Source organism: Cynocephalus volans, chromosome X, assembly GCF_027409185.1.
Source record: "Cynocephalus volans isolate mCynVol1 chromosome X, mCynVol1.pri, whole genome shotgun sequence".
NCBI classification, from domain to species: domain Eukaryota; kingdom Metazoa; phylum Chordata; class Mammalia; order Dermoptera; family Cynocephalidae; genus Cynocephalus; species Cynocephalus volans.
Genome location: NC_084478.1, coordinates 13,329,416 through 13,348,613, shown reverse-complemented (window position 1 = coordinate 13,348,613; position 19,198 = coordinate 13,329,416). Strand labels below are relative to the sequence as shown.

The window sequence follows — 19,198 nt, the reverse complement described above, 5'->3', positions numbered from 1 at the left end:
AACCACAACTTTTCAGCAATCACTTAACCTGTTATCTTTTGGGCATGAGAATTCCACTGTTTACAGATGCATCTTTGCATATATCACCAACTGAATCCCTGAATAAAAGCATGTTGGGGGACAGAACATCAAACATCTATGACCTTCAGCCATGCAACAAGCACCCAGCAGTAACTACATGCCAGGAAAGGATGCAGAGAATATAACCTCTCAGGAACAGCAGTTCTTTTTAGGCCTTGGATCTATTTGCGAATCTGAGACAAGCTATCAATCTCCTCCCAGAAAAATGTGCCTATGTTACACCCAAAACGCTGGCCTCATATATACACAAGATGCTGCCAGTCTGGGAACTCCAGTTTCAGAAACCCTGTGCCCAAAACTTCTGCCCAGGGGAAGAGCCATCCAGATAAACAAGCGCAGCTTGATGTGGGAAGGGCTGCTTTTAACAGTGGTGGGTTTTAGGCCTGAGAGGAGCACCAAGACCACTTCTAACCTGCCTGGGGAGGGCACACGAGGAGGGGAGGCCACTTGAGCCATGCTGGGCCAGTCCCAGATGGACTGGGGACCTGCTCTGGCCCCATCCAGGTGGAGCAAGGACAGGTGGAGTGAAAGGAAGCTTCCTGAAGACACCATGGCCATCCTCATTAAGAGTACGAGCTGGGCCCTGCAGGTGACACAACACCACAGAGGAAAGTGAAGCAGGCGTGTCATCAGCAGATCTGCTTTGTGAAAGAGCCCTTGGGCTACAGAGAATGTGGGTGGCAGGGAGGGAGACCAGAGGTGCTGGCAGGAGGGAGCCCAGTCGTGGTGGGGACCCTGAGCAAGAGTGAGGTGAACACCATCATTGCAGCTGTATGCCATCGGAAGAGTAACAGGACTTCTTGCACTTACTGTGAGACCGTTTCTGCTCATTCCCATGGCCCTGACGGTTTCCCTTCTAAGTGATATCAGGAAGACATTGCATGTGTGACACTGAAGGTGAGACCTTCTCCAGTATATCTGCATTAATGCATGCCCATCAAAGCCATAACCCATGGTCGGTGTAAAGATTTCTCCTATGCTACGCTCTCCAGATAGTCTCCAAGGAGGCAGAAACGGGTTCACTGTTACCTTTATCACAGCCCCCAAGCAGGGACCCCATACACGGGCATACGAACAAATGAAGGAGGGAAGCAGCCCAGGTGTTACTGGGCTGCACTTGGGACAACCTGTATGTAGGAAGCCACCCCCAAATTAACAGGCACTGGTGCAGGGACTCTCATTTTGCTCAATATCAATCACAAGAATTGTTAAAAAAAAATCCTCAGGGCAGGACCGTGGGCAGCACCACTTGATTCAAACCATCTGAAGGCCAGACCCATCAGCAGCCCCAGGAGATGGCTTAACAGCAAGTCCCAAATTCTCCTTTAGAACTGAAAAGAAGCTAATGTTTCCTACCTGGAGGAGCACAGGAAATACTCCGCATCATAATGACTATTTCAAACTACACTATGTGGAACCAAGCCAGTGCACGGCCCCATATGCCCCTGCTACTCGGGCTGAAATTTCTGGACCCTGAAGCACCTGGAAGGCCACAGCATCCACACTGAGCCTGCCTCCCAAGCGCCAGCAGGGAAAGGTGCACGCGGTCTTGGGGTGCATGGGGCTGAGTCCACCCAGGCTGCCCATGCGTGCCGAATTAGTTAGCTCCTCTGGAGGACAAACTAGGACCTGTCCAAAGGTTCCTCCAATCTTTACAACTAGGAAGACTGCAGATCCATCCTTAACCCCTGCAGACAGGGAGGAACCCTTGGCTGCAGCCTGCGTTCCTTCTCTGTGCTGATGCACAAGGCCATGAGGCAGGAAGAAGTGCCACCTTGAGCCCTGGCCAGGGGGAGCCGAGGTCAGGCCAACAGGACCACTGGATGGTGAAAACAAAAGCACAACAGCCCGCTGCCTCCAAAACTTAAAGTGACACTTAGAACACGCGGCGCACCATTTTTCTGAAATGCATTTGTTCTCTCAAACTTGTCAATGCACATCCCTAAGAGCGAGCCAGCAGCACTGGGCGCCTGAGGCCAGCTGAGCAGAGTTTGCCGCTGCCATCAAAGAAAACCGTCAGGTAACTGGGACCTGTGTCATTTTGTGCAGAACTGCCCGGCCACCCGTATCACTGGAACACTGCTTATCAGAACTCCACAGTGAGCTCCTTCTGCTGAGGCAACCTCGAGTGCCTGAGGCCGGCTTCATGACAGCAGAGGGGACAAGACAGAAGTAAGGAATTACCCTCAGGTCCAGAAACCAAGGAAAGCCAAAGGGCCACACCTGCCTGGCTTTTGGACACTGTAGCCCAGCAATCCAATGCAGAGAAGGAGACTGCAAGGACATAGGTCTTTTGGCTTTGTATCCTCCAAAACAGCAGCCCAGTGCCAAAGCCCGGAAATGACCTTAACTCAAAGGATCTTCTCCCTCCAGGCACCCATAGCCCCTTTCCCTGGAGAGGCAGCCTCCCCACAAGCCCAGGCAATCCTGATCCCAAGACTGTGCTCTGAATCTTCACGGAAGGACAAGTGTCTTCTGATGCCCCACCCCCCCCTAGACTCTGCACACCACGAAGTCAAGGATCACAGAGGTCTTGTCCCCCAGGACCTAGCACAGACCCTGGAGTGTACTATGCTCAGACGCATGGAGGACTGGAGGAATGGGGGGAGAAAGGATGGATGGAGGGAGGGATGACAGGAGGGACCGAAGGATGGATGGACTGAAGGATGGATGGAGGGATGGAGGACAAACAAAGGGACAGAGAGAGGGATGTGGAAAATGAGGAAGCTTGTTCTGGAGAGAACGCCAAGGGGGTGGCTGGACAGTCGCTCCACGAAGTGGTTCCCCATGATGTCAAGCAGCCATCTCAGCAGAAGCCAGGAATAGAGATGGGATCATACCAGCAGAGAGACTGCCAGTTTGAACTGCAGGGGACAGAGAAATTGGGCAGAATGAAAGAAGGCTGCTGGACTTCTGGGACTCTACAAGATGTGACCACAGAGATATTCAGATGAGCACATGCACTATTCTTTAAGAAAACTGAAGAATGACGCTGAAGGCGATTCAGAGACCACGGGGCTACTGCTCCTACCACAGGGCCAGGGAACAAGGCTGTTCCCTCCTCAGCTGCAGAGGGCAGGGCCCTCGCAGAGACAACGGGGTCACCCCCTAGAGCCATGAGGGTGATGCTGCCCCACCAGTGAGCCGGGAAATCTGGGCATCAGGTCAGAGAGGCTTGTTCTCCAGCCTTAAGAGCTGACGGCATTTGCCTTGCTAGGTTTCGTACTTGCTTGAGACCCGTCACCCCCTCCTTCTTTCCTATCCCTCCCTTTTGCAATGGGAGTGTCTATCCATGCCTGTCCCACCACTGTATTTTAAAAGCACATAATTTGTCTGGTTTTGCAGGTTCACGGAGAGAAAGGAATCTTGCCTCAGGATAAATCATACCTCAAGTGTCACCCATATCTGATTCAGATGATATTTAGATGAGGCTGTAGACTTTAGACTTCAGAGATGATGCTGGAATGAGTTAAGAGTTTTGGGGTTGTCCAGATGAAATAAATACATTTTGCATGTGAGATGGTTATGAGTTGTGGGGGGCCAGGAGTGGAATGCGACGGACTGAATTGTGTCTCCCCAAAATTCATAAATTGAAGCCCTAACCCCCAATGTGACCATACTTGGAGATAGGGCCTGTGAAGAGGCGATAAAAGTTAAATGAGGTCATATGGGTGGGGGGCCCTAATCCAACAGGGCTAGTACCCTTATAAGAAGAGGAGGAGACATCAGAGCTCTCCTCTCCACCTTGTGAGGCCACAGCAAGGTGTGTCATCTGCAGGTCAGGAAGAGAGTCTCCATCAGAAACCAACCCTGCCAGAACTGGACCTGGGACTTCTGGCCTCCAGAGCTGAGACAAAATAAATATCTGTTGTTGAAGCCCCAGCCTGTGCTACTGTTATGGTAGCCCAGGCACACACAGACAGCACTGCAAGAGCTACGTGAGATGCTCAGTGCCAAGAGTTAATCTCAGGGGAGCAAATACATAACAAATCGCCTCTACCCAGCAGATTCACTCGCTGGTGGGACACAGACAGAAAGCTATGGAAACTGAGCGAAGGAAGCTATTCAACAGAAATAGCAAGGATTTTTGGTCAGCAGAACATAAACCCTTACTCCCACCCCCACTCCCCACCCCACTCCAAAGGAATAATACAGGGGCATTTGTAGCTATTCCACCTTTCTTTCCCCTTTACAAACCCCAACGTTTCTAGTTTCCAGGGTCAAGGTATATTTGCCCATTGGTTACTGTGAGCAAGATTGAGTCATGTAAGCCAGTGTATCTCCATCCTGGCCGGGGACATCATGCAGGGATTCGGACTTAATTGGTCTATGGTGCAGCATTTCTTAAATGCTTGCTATGAGTTGAATGTGTCCCCCAAAGTTTCATGTACTAGAAACTTAATCCCCTCACATATTTCTTCATCTGGCTGTTCATCTGTATTGTTTATTATACTTAATATAATAAAGTGGTAAAAGTGTTTCCTTGAGTTTTGCAAGTAATTCTAACAAGTTAATCAAAACTGAGAAGGGGCCATGGAAGCCCCAACTTAGAGCTGGTCGGTCAAAAGCACAGGTCACAACCTACTATTCACAACTGGCATCTGAAGTGGGGGAGTCTTGTGGGACTGAGCCCTTAACCTGTGGGATCTAACTCCAGATAGAAAGGGTCAGAATTGAACTGAATTATACGACACCCAGATGGTGTTCACTGGAGAATTGCCTGGTATGTGGGGAACCCCCCTACCCCCACCCCCCACACACATTTTGGTGACCAGAAGTGAAGTATTCTGTACTGAATGTGAATATAAAAGTTGAAACAGTTTGTTTCTTCCTATCCTATACAGAGGAAACGTATATGGAGGGCACATGATCAGTTATTTTAACCAGCAACTGTTTTTCAAACTGAGAGTGCCACCTGGAATATATAAAATGTCTTCAGAGCTGTAATCAAATAGTTATTGATCCACCCATGTAGCAGTGAGAGACCGGGCCCCGCCACTTGCCAGGTGCAGGAAAAGCTATTAGACACGAGACAGCTGGGCACCCCGACGACACAGCCCGGCAGAGAGGATAGGTGGCCAACGCCATGAACGAGAGAGATATGGCTCACGATGACACGCTGCTGCCTGTAGTGAGTGATAAAATGCCACGGCTACGTCAGAGTCAGTCTCTCCTTTTATGGAGGGAGCCTGTGGTTCTGAAATAGTCATCAATTTTTAAAACTGGTATAGAGAACACTAACACATGAGATGTACAGCTGACCAGGAGATTATACAGAAGAGATTTTCCTTTGCCTACTTCTCTATGACACTGAATAGGATGCACATAAGCAAGATAATCCTATAGAAACTGCACAGCAAAAAATACCGTTCACCCTAAAAAAAAAAGAAAACGTTGCCCCAACATGGCATTTAATAAAACACATGCACTTCTATGGCACTGAAGCCCTTTGAGGTCATCTTATTCGTCTCCTTTTCCACACATCAATGTCTGCTCTTAGGATCCCCTAGGTTGTTCCCAAAGTTTGTATGGAAGTAACTCATTTTAGACCAGCAGGAGACATGGGTGGGGGAAGGGGAGTGCAGGTCCAGACTGGAGCGGAAGGGCACAGGAAAGAGGAGCCACTGGCATGGACTATGCTGGGCTCTCCAGCCCCTGTGGACCAGGAGCATGAAGGCCACCACCAGGGTGACAAAGGATGCTGCAAGACAATGGATGCCAGATCAAGCGGATGGGCTTTTCCCTTAAGAAATTCCTATGGGGGCCGAGCCGTGGCGCACTCGGGAGAGTGCAGCGCTGGGAGCGCAGCGACGCTCCCACCGCGGGTTCGGATCCTATATAGGAATGGCCGGTGCACTCACTGGCTGAGTGCCGGTCACGAAAAAGACAAAAAAAAAAAAAGAAATTCCTATGAAGCAGAGAACCCCGGGGTCCCCAGCCCCTCCTGCCCCTGTGCCCAGTTGCCTATGGGGTAAGAACTTCTGTCATCAGAAAGGTCCACCAACAGCCAGGAACCAACCCACCTTCTCAGCTCCGAGCCAAGCCCTAGCCAGCCTTCGGAATTAAGGGTACCCGAGGTAGGGGCAAAGCAGGCTGACAATACTGTTCTCCAGAGTGGAAAACCTCAATATCACATGTTAACGTGGGTAAAGGGACATTTCAAGCAGGCACCCACAGTGCTCTCCCCATCAGAAGGAACCCAAAAGAAATAAGAACTGCACAGCTTGAGGTCTTACACGTGAATGCTGAGGTGCCCTGCAGGTGAACAAAGTGTCACCTCTCTCAGAGGCCTGACAAGTCTTGGTGGCACTTCAGGGGGTTGGGCTGTCCTGTAACGTGAGCGATCGTGACAAAGGACAGCCTACTGCACATTTAACAAATGCACAGAACATTCTAGGAAAGGGGGAGCAGGGAGCTGATGCCAGCTGATACTCTATGGAACCACCAGATTCTCTGTTTCAATGACACCTGTTCACTCAGTTAGGTCATTGGTCACCGTAGTTAAACAATTGTTTTGCCCTGAAATTTTATATTTATGGGTGGTGGTGGGGTATCAGAATCACCTGGGTGGCTAGAAGGCAAGAAGCCAGTTTTCTAGGTATTTTGTAGGAAACCCCAAGGAATCACTGGCCCAAATAAGTATAGTTCTTGAGCCGGGGTGCTAATGAAACCTACTATGAGCACTTTTCAAAAAAGGATACCAGCTGTGAATCATTTATTGGATAAGAATCTAGTACCCAGAGTATATAAAGAACTCCTGAAATTCAACAACAAAAAGGCAAACTAACAACCCAATGTAAAAATGGACAAAGGACTTGAATAGGTATTTCTCCAAAGAAAGTATACAAATGGCCAATAAGCACCTGAAAAGATGCCCAATGTCAGGGTCATTAGGAAAATGCACATCAAAACCAGGATGAGACATCAATTCACACCCACTAGGTTAGCGATTACAGGAGAAAAAGACAAAGAAAAAGGTGGGGCAGTCCGGTTAGCTCAGCTAGTTATAGCGCTGCCTCCTAAGACCAACGTACCACCCAGCTGCCCAAAAAACAAAACAAACAAACAAAAAAGCTAACAACTAAAAAATGGAAAATAAGTGTTGGTGAGGATGTGGAGAAACCAGACCCCTTCCACATGCACGTGGTAAAGTAAAACTGCACAGCCACCGTGGAAGACAGTTTGGTGGTTCCTGAAAAAGTTAAACACAGAATGACCATATGATCCAGCAATTCCACTCCTAACTATACACCCAAAAGAATTAAAAGCATGGACGCAAACAAGTACTTGTACACCCATGTTCACAGGAGCACTATTCACAATAGCCAAACGGTGGAAACAACCCAGTCTGTCAAGAGATGAACGGATAAACAAAATGTGGTCTATCCACACAATGGAACATTATTTAGCCATGAAAAGAAGTACTGACACTTGTCACAACGTGGATGAATCTTGAAAACATTACGCTAAGTGAAAGAAGCTACACACAAAAGACCACATATTCTGTGATTCCATTTACATGAAAAGTCCAGAATAGGCAAATCCATAGAGACAGAAAGTAGACCGGTGGTTGCCTGGGGCTGGGGGCAGAGATAAATGGGGAGTGACTGCTTAATGGGTACAGGGTTTTCTTTTTGGATGATAAAAATGTCTTGGAACCAGATAAAGGTGGTGGTTGCACAACACTGTGAAGGTACTAAATGCCACTGAATTGTACACTTTAAAATGGTTAGTGACTGATTTCATGTTATGTGAATTTTACCTCAATTGTTTTAAATAGGGGAAAATAGATATCAGGGGGCTTCCTGGGCCCTGCTGATTAGAATCTCCTGGGGTGGGGAAGGACACATGTGTGTGTGAAGACAAGTACAAACATATACAAATATACAGCTCCCCAGGTTAATCCTGCATACAGCTGGGATTGAAAAGCACCAGGTGAGGATGCTGTACATACATACACACAACCTTCGATTAACATAAAAATGGAGCACTTCCGTAGCTAAGACCTCAGGGTTGTTACCTGATGCTATGCTCATCATGGATAAAGAGTGTAACATTGCTGACCCCTCCCTCTCCCTGAAAGAAAAAAAATACATTTTAAAACAATATAAGTAGATGTGAAGATGAAAGTAATGACAAAATCATAGCTACAAGGCACTCAAGAGCAACATAACCAGAACAGTGAGTAGATTCGAAATCATGCCCACGGCATGCTGCCAGGGCCCAGAGACAGTTTGGTCTGCACAGAGGAACACTTCAAAGGAACTGCAGAGCTGTACGCAACATCGGCAGACCACTGTGTGCTCATTATGAACACCAAATAAACGCAAACATTAATGGGTTCTTAGGAGAACCAACGAAGACCAAATGGGTAGGAGAAACTTCGGCTCTAGACATGGCCAGCTCAACAAAAGAGAATAATCTAACTCAAAGCTAGATTACCACCCATGGTTAGAGATGTCACTCGGCAGGAAGGATCCAGCCACATGACTGCTGATGGGCTGGTGCTTGAGTCTGTGATTCCTGCAGGACATCTGAGGAACAAGACTGACCTGGAAATAGAAATGATGCCTGTGGCTTCAAACCTATGATGGTCCAGTTCTGCATAGTTCTTATAGGTATTTCAGAAACCAGGTATTAATAATATCGATCAGGGGCTAGCTGGTTAGCTCAGTTGGTTAAAGCGCTGCCTTGTAATGCCACAGTCAAGGGTTCGGATCCCTGTACTGGCCAGCCACAAAACAACAAATAAGATAATAATAATAACAACATTGATCGGAGATGGTGAAACATGGTTTCATTAACAATTCTACTGGTGTAGAGGTAGTTACTAGGAAGGATCACTGCACATGGCATTCACTGGTTCCTTTATAAACTGCACTGCAATCGACACCTTTCTCCAGCACCTTCTTCTTGCTTCTGAAGAGCTCTTACTTTGATCCCATCTTTCCAGTAGCAAGACCAAATTAGTAACAGAATCATGGCCTAACAGTCATACTTCTGTTTCATCTTTATTTCTGCAGCAAGTCATGAGAGAAAAAAAGAACTTAAGGACATCAGTTGCTTTGAAACCCATTAAGTAATACAAGAGCTATAACTTTAATGCAGAGCTGCCCTTTTGGTGAGGAAAAAATCCAACCACTTCTTACACTCCCCAGCTTTGCAAACACTATCGGCCAACCGCTCCGCAAAACCAATTCCAGTAACTCATATGCTTGAGGTACCATTATGTCATTGGTTTGCTTCATGGAAAATTTCCTGATTTTCATTTATTTCAGTAGTTTGGAATATGCCTCGGCACCTTTTTTAATTCTGGGTGGAGAGGTAAAGCAAGCCAACAGCAGTGAGACATAAAAAAGACCACAGAAAAGAGGAAAGACACAGAGGCGTGCTGGCTTTTTCCACTACACCATCAATGAAGACCTCGGCACTGACAATGAAGAGCCCCCGCAGAGTCCAGGCTGTCTGAACTAGCCATGGGTTTGCAGGGCGTTCTCCCACAAACCAATCACACAGCTCATGCGGGTGCAAGAAACAGCTGAGCTCTTGCTCCCCACCACTTGGTTGAGATTAACCCACAAGGCTTTATAACTCTGAAAATGAGACAAAAGTAGCACTTGTCCCTGAAGTGAAATGTCAGGGTGTTATTTTCACTGGTGCAAAAAAGGGACTGCGTCCACTCCAACTGATGAAAGAGGGCTACTAACCAGTTCTAAGTGGGTGGGAAAAAGTGACGTGTTTCTCCATTTTACATAACAAGCGAAAAATTAGCCCATCTGAGGGAAATGCAGACTTTGAATTCCGTCAAATATTTACTGAGCTGGCACTTGGTTTAAAGCTGAGACACTGACAATGACTCAGGAAAAACAAGTATATTATCAGTCACACGTTAATGTAAAACTTTATAGTCACCTATGTTTTAAAAGGAGCTGGGTGACAAATGGCATAACAAAAAGAATTTTCTCTATCAGTTTTAAAGCATAATGAGCACGTGTGTTCTTCTTTCAAAATTGAAAGTAAGTAGGTCTAAAGTTCCAGGTAAAGCTGAGCACTGAGTTATTCAAACAGCAATTGTGGTTCTGGCCACTGCAGTGGCACTTGAAATGCAAAAGCTACTCTGTCCTTCTCTTATAACTACATGTGAGTGCAAGAAGCTATTCTTGGTCATCCTTGACATTTTTGTCAATATGCCATGTACATGGTGACATTTTGGAGGTTTATGATGCATGTTGGCGGGGGGGGGGGGGGGGGTTGGTTTCTAGGGCCTTGGATTTTAATACTGAGATTAACAACAGACAATCTTGGGTCAACCTGGGCCACATCAATAACAGAATGATTTATCCGGGATGCCTTTTGAATCAGTATATCTACAGCAAACAAAACAGTGCCATAGGACTTCTGAAGACCATTCACAATGCTTTCCTGGGGGAAAATGAAAAGCTCTGTAGAGTTGGCCCCCATGGACTTGAGCCCTACCATTTTAGATTCTAATCCACCCCAGCCATCAGAAAGTAACTGATCACATCGTTTCTCAGCCTTTTGGCTAAGATCAAGTATAGAATGTAACTGATCACTGATCACTACTTTTTTTTTAAGTAATAATAAAATACCTGTTTCAACACAGGAACTTATAACATTATACGGGCATTCAAAAGGCATGTATAAATCTTCAAAGACGCCATCTTTAGGTACCCAGCCAACTGCTCAAATGACAAGAACATTCCACGTGCGCTGCATAGCGCATCCTGTTCCACGGAATTGCTGCAGCCCCAGCAGCAAAGCTCAGCAGAGGGCAGGCAAAAGACCCCAGCTGCTCTGTGCTGACCCAAGCACACAGCCTTGGTAGCCACTCTGGCAGGACACTTCATCCCCAAGCCAGCAAGGATCCTGAGGGGAGGCCTCAAGAGCAGGGTTGAATCAGACGAGGACCAAGACACAGTGTCCAGGGCCCTGAGAAACTACGTCAAGGTCTGGGGTGCCCCTGCTGCTCCTCCTCAGCCTGAGCCACCATCACCTGGCCCTGGGGACAGCAGCCATCTCCTGACCAGTCTTCTTGCTTCAGCTTCCACCCTCTAGACCCCCACAGCAGTCAGAGAGACTGCAATACAAAGTTGTCTTCCCAATAGAATGGCTCCCTGTCTCATTCAGAATCACAATCTGAGTCCCTGAAAAGGCCTGCAAGGTCCTCCAAGGGCCACCTCGTCACTCTCACCTCAGCACCTGTGGTTCCTTCTCCCAGACAGCCCCCATCCCTGGATACCTTAGGCTCCCTCCGTACCCCCTGCAGGCATCGGCTCAAAGGCAACCTGACACCCTCCACAAAACGGCCACCCACACCCCACCCCACACCCCATCAGCCTCATCCTGCCAGCATTTGGCCCTATCTGGCACTGGCATGCTCAGTTATGGCTATCTGCCACCTTTGCAATGGAAGCCCCACGTGGGCAAGGGCTGTCCAAGCATGGTTCACTGTTGGAACCCCAGAGCCTCAGCACTACTGACACTGGGGCCGGCTCATTGTCCAGCATCAGAGGCCAGGCTGTGCACTGAAGAACGTTTAGCAGCATCTCTGATCTCTACCCACAAGATGCCCTTAGCACACACTCCCAAATCCCCAAGGAGGGATGGCCAGAAATGTCTCCAGACACTGCCACATGTCCCCTGCGGAGCTAAATTGCCTCCAGCTGAGAACCACCACTATTTTAGTGGAATTAGTGAGCCTAATGGTGGGAAGATCTTTTACAGCTTCAGTCACATGCTGCTGGGAAAACACCTAAGCTGATGTTGAAGTTAACTGTTAACTGTTTTCTGCTGCCTCTCTCTAACCTTCTTTCACCCACTTTCCCATCTCCCACCACTGGCACGTGAGCCCCACAAGAGCAGGGACTCTCCAAGGGGTCAGTATGGACAGGCCGCCCACACCTCCCTCGATTCTGGGTCTTGGAAGGAAACTCTTGGACTGCAAACAGCACAGTGATCTGGGCCAACGTCATTTCATCCCATAAGTAATTTCATCCGAGCATTTGAACATACATCCAAAAGCTATTCAGACACGTATGAAAACTGCCTTGTAGAATATCGTACAAGGGTGCCGAAAAGATGTGGCTAAAGATCTTGACCTTGAATCTACTTCACCTATTCTTAATATGTGTCCAATATTAAGTAACTATCAGTCACGGAACAACATCTAATCATATGACGTGAATTTTTTTTTAAGTCTCTAACATCACTGAATGTTACGAATTTCAAGTTCCAGAACATGATGGCATCCACACCTGGAAATTCATAATTCTGTACACATTCAGGGTATTTTCAGATTTGTAGCCAAGCAAATGCAACAATAATGAAAGTTTATGACACAAAAGCTTCGGCTGTATTAACATGTTAAACAAACAGGAATGACATCAATCCTGGAGTGGTAAACTGCCCTCAGGCCAAATCTGGCCTGCCTCCTGTCTTTGTAAATAAAGTTTTATTGGTACACAGCAAGGCCCATTCACTTACATGTTGTCTATGGCTGCCCCTGTGCTACAAGGGCAGAGTGGAGCAGATGCAACAGAGATCCTATGGCCTGCGAAGCCTAAGATATTTGCTAGCTGGCCTTTGACAGAAAAAGCTCCATGGCTTTGTTCTAACCGGTTCTCTCTCTTTCACAACATTTCATTTCCAGCAACTTCACTCACCCAGCCACAAAACCAAGACAGTGCAAAGAACAAGTAGAGAGGAAAAAGTTACCACAAATTCTGAGCACTTCTGACGCTGGTGAACCTCCAATGCTACCCAACCATGTGGAAAATAAGGAAGCAACTCAGAACAGAAGTGTCATGATGGAGGGAGAACATTTTGATAGGCAGAAGAGTAAAGACATTGAAGAATCACAAAGCTGACCGACTATGTAACATGACGACGAGAACTTAAAATATGAATGCCCATTCTGCACTAGACATTGCCCTAAGTGCTTTACCTCGTCTTATTGAGTCTTCAAAACAATGTCAAAGGCAAATATTTTGTTCTCATTTTATGCAAGAAAAAATTGAGGCTCACAGAACCCCAATAACCTGCCTTGGAGCACACAGCAAATGGCAGAGCCAGGAGTAAGACTCAAGGCTCATGTCTGAAGTCAGGGCCACCCACACTTGAATGGGTATGAGGCCAGGAGGAGTTGAAGAAAGCATGGAAGGTTCTCCATGAATCACTGTTGAATGAATCCTTTATGACGTACCTAGGCTAGTGATAGTAAAATACATGAGCGTGCATTCACTCACTCAGTGATACGTATAGAGCGAATGTGGGGCAGGCATCTCTGGGGGTGTCTGCCCATTTGAAATCAAGCCTCCATTATTCTCAGAACCACAAGTGGGCTTCCAGAGCTCTGTAATCCTCCTGAAAGCTTCCATGTGCTGGCACCTTGTTCCAAACACAGAATCCCTACCTTGTGTCAGATTTCCCAGGGTCTGTGATTCCAAAATCCTGTAGAATCCCTGCACTCTACAGTGAAGCCTCGGAGCAAGTCTAACAAGGTTGTCAACTGTATTAAAAAAATACTCACAAAACACAGATGGAGGACACACTTACAGATATTGGGTTGAACTGTGCAAATATCACCAATTTAACAGTTCTAAGCACCACTGGAACAGAAAAAGAACATTAGAAGAAAAACTAGTGACACCCAAACCTCTAGAGTTTGGTTAATAGTAATGTATCAAGGTTGGCTTCTTGGTTTTGACAAACATACTATTCTGATGTGAGATGTTAACAATGGGGAAACTGTCCAATCTTTGCAACTTTTCTGTAACTCTAAAACATTCCAAAACAGAAGTGTATTAACACAAACAAATAAAAGGTATTGGGTTGCATTCACCCCATGCCTAGAACAATCTCCTAAGACAAAAATGAAAAAAAATAAAACTGGGCTGGCCAGTGAGCTCAGCTGGTTAGAGCGTGGGGCTGATAACACCAAGGTGCAGGGTTTGATCCCTGTACGGGACAGCCTCCAAAAAAACCCAAAAAACAAAAGACTACAGAGAAATTAATTGGATATAAGCAGCATTATAACTATAATACATATTTAATCATAAATATCAGGGGGCAATCTAAGTAAAGGAATATTTAATAAGCAATAATATATCTGCTCAGTGGCAGCCTACTCCCCCAATGAGAACGCTAATGATGAACACTGCGGGGTGATGTCTTCGCTGGCTACAAATGACAGAACTCCAATTCAACGGCTTAAAAGGATAAGGACATGTTATTTCTCATTTCATTAAAAAAAAAAAAAAAAAAGTGCTGAGGGCAGACAGCTCCAGAAGCTTAATGCATCCATCCATCCACCGTTTTAAAGACACAGTCTTTCCACTCTGCCAACCTCGACTTCTCAGCCAGCTCGCTCCTGGTGTTTGGAGCAGCGACAAGGCTGCCCAGCTCCAGGTTTACGTGGAGACAGGACATTAATTAGCAGAAGGACTACCTTCCATGCAGGTCTACGGGGACAAGGAGGCTTCTCCCCAACCATGCCTGACACACACCTCCCCTCTCAGCTCACGGGACAGCTCTGGGTCACGTGCTCCTGCCTCAGCCAATTGCAGGCCTACATGCTACATGCTACAATCTCAGGCACTACTGCAATTTGGGACTGGACCATTCTTCGCTGTGGTGGGGGCTGTCCTGTACATTGTAGAACAATTAGCAGCACTTATGGCCTCTGTGTACTAGATGCCGAGAGAGCCAACCCCCACTTGTAACAACACGAAATATCTCCCAATGTTGCCAAATACCTTCTGGGGGGCTAAATCCACACCCCCCACCCCAGTTGAGACCCACTGGCATAGAGCAACCAGGACTTCAACAGGAGGTACAGAAAGGGTCACATCCCTTGAGTCAAAACGAGGAGTGGCCACCCCAACAAAATGGGGACTCTGACAGCTTGCAAGGAGGGACTGCTCTTGAGAACTCTAGAATATGTAAGAAAAATTCAGTGAAATACAGAAATACAAAATGATCATTATAGAGAAATAAAACCTGTCTCTACACACATAATTACATTCAGGAAACATTTATTGGGGACCTACTATATGAGAGGTACTTTGGAGACAAAGAATAAAATCTAAATGAGTGCAAGGAAAGGAGATGACTTAAATTTTGTTTGTTTGTGTGGCGGCTGGCCCATAGGGGGATCCGAACCCTGAGCTTGGGGTTACCAGCACCATGCTAAATTTTAAAAACTTACAAATAACTGGATGTCTGCTTGGCTCCCTCATTCTCCAATTTCCTTTTTTAAAACTTTTTATTCTGAAATAATTATAGATTCACTGGAAGTTGTAAAGAAATATACAGAGAGGTCCCTGTGACATTTCCAGATTGGGCAAATCTATAGAGATGCAAAGCAGATGAGTGGCTGCCAGGGGCCGGGGAGGAGACAGGGACTGAGTGCTGAGGGACAGGGAGTTTCTTTCGGGGATGATGAAAATTAGATAGTGCTGATGGTCACACAACCTGGGAAATATACCAAAACCCACTAAACTGTACACTCTTAAATGGTAAATTTTATAGTACATGAATGTTATCTCAATTTTTTAAAACAGGGATAACTTTCAGGGGAAATGCAGTTGACCCCACACTCCGAGACTAAGTGGCAGAAAAAGCACGTCGCCTGCAGTGGCTCTGTGGTTTCCTGGCCGAGCTCCACGCAGCCCGCAAAGGCCACGTCCGTGGTGGCAAGTGCTGTCTCTCCTGCTGGCCCTGAGGCTGGTGCACAGGAGCTGCTCGGACATCTCCCACCTGCCTCAAAGATCCACCCAGGGACACCGCAAGGCTGGTCACCTGCAGGTTGGCACAGCCAGCTCCCCCTCCTCATCCTCAACATCAACATTGCCCCTCCTCCTTCCCACTCTCCCTTCGCCGCTTCCACTTTAAAGAAATAAAAAGAATACTCTCCAAATGGAAAGTGCTGGAGATCACACAGCACCATAAGCGGCCTTTCCAGATTTCCTTGCTCCGGATTTCTAGACTTTCTGAGCAGAGGCAGGAGCAATCCTCAAAAGGCTAGGGGCATCTCAGGCAGCCTGACACCTCCTGTGCATGCATTCAGAAGGCCGGGCCAGCTGTCTAGGCTGCTGCAGATGGCTGAAGTGTGCTGCTCCTGTTCCACTGCACATGTAGACACTCTTGACAGTCAGTAAGTGCCTATTAATCAATGGTATGCTAGGAACTGAAGAACGCATTCGCACTAATATACGGTCCCAGTTTCACATAGTGGTTCAGGGTTTTTCATGTGAGAATATTTAACATCCATTCTTCATGGAAACACAGCAATCCTGCCTCCATCGTCTTACCCTGTGTTGCGCAGTATATCAGGAGCTGACAATCCGCTTGACACAAATTTGGCTGCTAAAGATCAATCATCGTACCCAGGTAGACAGAGGTAGCTCAGAGCTTCTCAATCTGGAAATACTGCCCCCAGGGGACATTTGGCAACATCTGGAGTCATTTTTGATTGTCAGAACTTGGCAGGGGGAGGGGGGAGTTGCTACCTGCCTCTAGATCTAGTAGGCAGAGGCCAGGGAAGCAGCTAAACACCCCATGCCACACAGAACGGTCCCCACAATAAGGAATTACGTTGCCCCCAAAATCACCAGTGCTGAGGTTGAGAAACCCTGGTCTAAAGTAACACTTTGCTGCTTTGGATTCCTTTTAGAACACTGCCCATCAGCAATACAGTAACTTGAATAACTCAACATGTTTCTCTATGTAACCAAGTTATTGAACACACAAAACAACAACAACAAACAACGAAGGCCTCTGAGCGGGGTCCCTCGAAGGCCTTCCGGGTGGCCCTGGTGTGTCTCAGCTACTCCGAAGGTGTTAGCAAGGTCCCTTTAACCCCTTCCTGATCCCACCTGCCTGCGTCCAAGCATTGGTTAAGTCCTCCTCACCTATCGTTTCCTTCACGATTTCCCTGAGGCGGTCCCTGCCTTTTCTAGCCCTAGCGCCCCTCATCTCTCCAGCTCAGGCCCGTCACCATCCAAGAAAACCTCCAATAGTTTGCAACTGGCTTCTTCTCTCAGAAATCCAACCTGCGCACCACCCGCATTTGGTGAATTAATCAGCTGTGACTCGGTGTGTCGCATCTGACATGAGTCCCAGCGGAAGTGAGACTGCATGCTCAGTCCACAAGAAAAGAGGACCCACTAGGGGTGCTGTGAGCAGCCAGGGAGAGAAAATGGATGTAAAATGCTGAGCACAGTACCTGCCTAGGCATGTAATGTCAGCTGTTGTGGCTGTTATCAATGACACCAAACTGACCAGATGCTTCCATACTCACTGGGAAAACAATGCATGGGGTATGTTAGTTTCCTACTGATGCTGTAACAAATTGCCACAAATTGAGTGGCTTAAAAAAACACAAGTTTATTATCTTACAGTTCCAGAGGTCAGAAGTACAAAATCAGTTTCACTCAGCTAAAATCAAGGTGTCACAGGGCCACATTCCATCTGCAGGCTCTAGAGGAAAGTTTGTTTCCTTGCCTTTTCCAGCGTCGAGAGGCCACCTGCATTCCTTGGCTCATGGTGATATAATTCCAACCTCTGCTTCCCTTGTCACATGTCTATCATTCTCACCCTCACCCTCCTACTTCCCTCTAGTAAGGACCCTTTGATTACAGTGGGCCCACCCAGATAATCCAGGATCATTTCCCTATCTCAAGATTCTGAACGTAATCACATGGCAAAGTCTCTTCTGCCATGGAAGGTAACTTATTAACAGGTTTTGGGGACCAAGATGTGGACATCTTTGAAGGCCCATTATACCACAGAGGGAGTAAATATCAAACAATGAACGCAAGAAAAAATAACCAGTGGGTATAACACACTGCAAGGGACACACAGTGACCTAGTCAAGGGAGGGTCAAGGACAGGTGTAGACCAGGGCGCAGCTCTGGAATGGACCAGATGTTACCCCTCATTGGCTACAGGAAGCAAGGCCACTAAGTCAACCTCCCTTGGCCTCAGTTTCATCACGTGTCCACCTACACCTGGGGCAGCCATTGTGGGCTTTCAATGACAACATCCACGCAAATGCCTAGAGCACTCAGCATATGTCCCCCACAGTCACAGCCAAGGGATCCCTGTGGGGAGAAGCCCATGCACAGGAGCAGCATGGAACGGCCTCGTGGAGAAGGACACAAGCCAGCGGAAGCCCTACCGAGGCAGGGACCTGTCTGCTGCTGCTCCCAATGGAGGTCCAAACCCTGGAAGAACACCTGGGGCCAACAGGCTATGCAACAAGCACACGGTTGGTTGGTGAATGAATGAATGGAGGCATGAACAAACAAACGATTGAACAGAGGCAGGATGCTTAAAAATGGGTGGGACTCAGGCAGTTGGTGGTGTATTGGAAAAAGCACTGGACTGGGGGTCAGAAGGGGGCCAAGTCCCTGCCCTTCTAACTAGAGGCAGAACACTTCCCTTGCCTGTGGCTCTCAATGCAAAAAAAGGAGTTTGAACAAGATGATTCTAGCTTTTCTAATGCCAAAGCTGTGGGGTTCTAAGCTATGTGTGGTCTTACAGAATCCTACCTTCCTTACATGAAAACTCGGGCCCAGTCAAGTTGACTGATTCTCTCACTTATTCCGAACATGCCCAGCACTTCCTCATCTCCAGCACTTTTCTCACGTTGCCCCTTACCTCAGCCAGCGCTGTGAAAGCACTAGACACTCTCACCCCAGGAGGTGGACAGACAAGGACAAAGACTGCCCCAGGCTCAAGGGAGCCCTCTCTCCTTGTCTCAGAAGGGATCGCCACCTGAGGAACTGAATTAATCCTGGGATGCCTGGCCACCATTCTTGCCTTCACTTTATATGTCTGTCTCCCATCTCGCAGACAAACTTGGTCTCCATATACCGTCCCAGCAAACAGAAGGCCAAGAATCTTCATAAATATTTCTTCACTTTATTAGATTTAAGCGGGGATAGCTGAACTCAGTAAAATTTAACTTTGCTTTTATTCCACCAGATTAATTTCACAGAAGTTTTTGGAAAAACAGCCAACATTAGCAAAAGGACCTGGGCTAGAAGTCAAGAAGCCCCCCCCCAACTCACCAGGTGACCTTGAACATGTCATT

At 47.2% G+C, this 19,198-nt stretch overlaps 1 protein-coding gene and 1 pseudogene across 1 annotated transcript in view; one reads left to right on the top strand and one right to left on the bottom strand.

Moving 5' to 3' along the window:
• Window positions 1-19,198, bottom strand: part of WWC3 (WWC family member 3) — a 117,331-nt gene that overhangs the window by 93,811 nt on the left and 4,322 nt on the right. The gene's annotated exons all lie outside the window — the stretch shown is intronic.
• LOC134368726 (U2 spliceosomal RNA) lies at window positions 10,605-10,752 on the top strand (annotated as a pseudogene).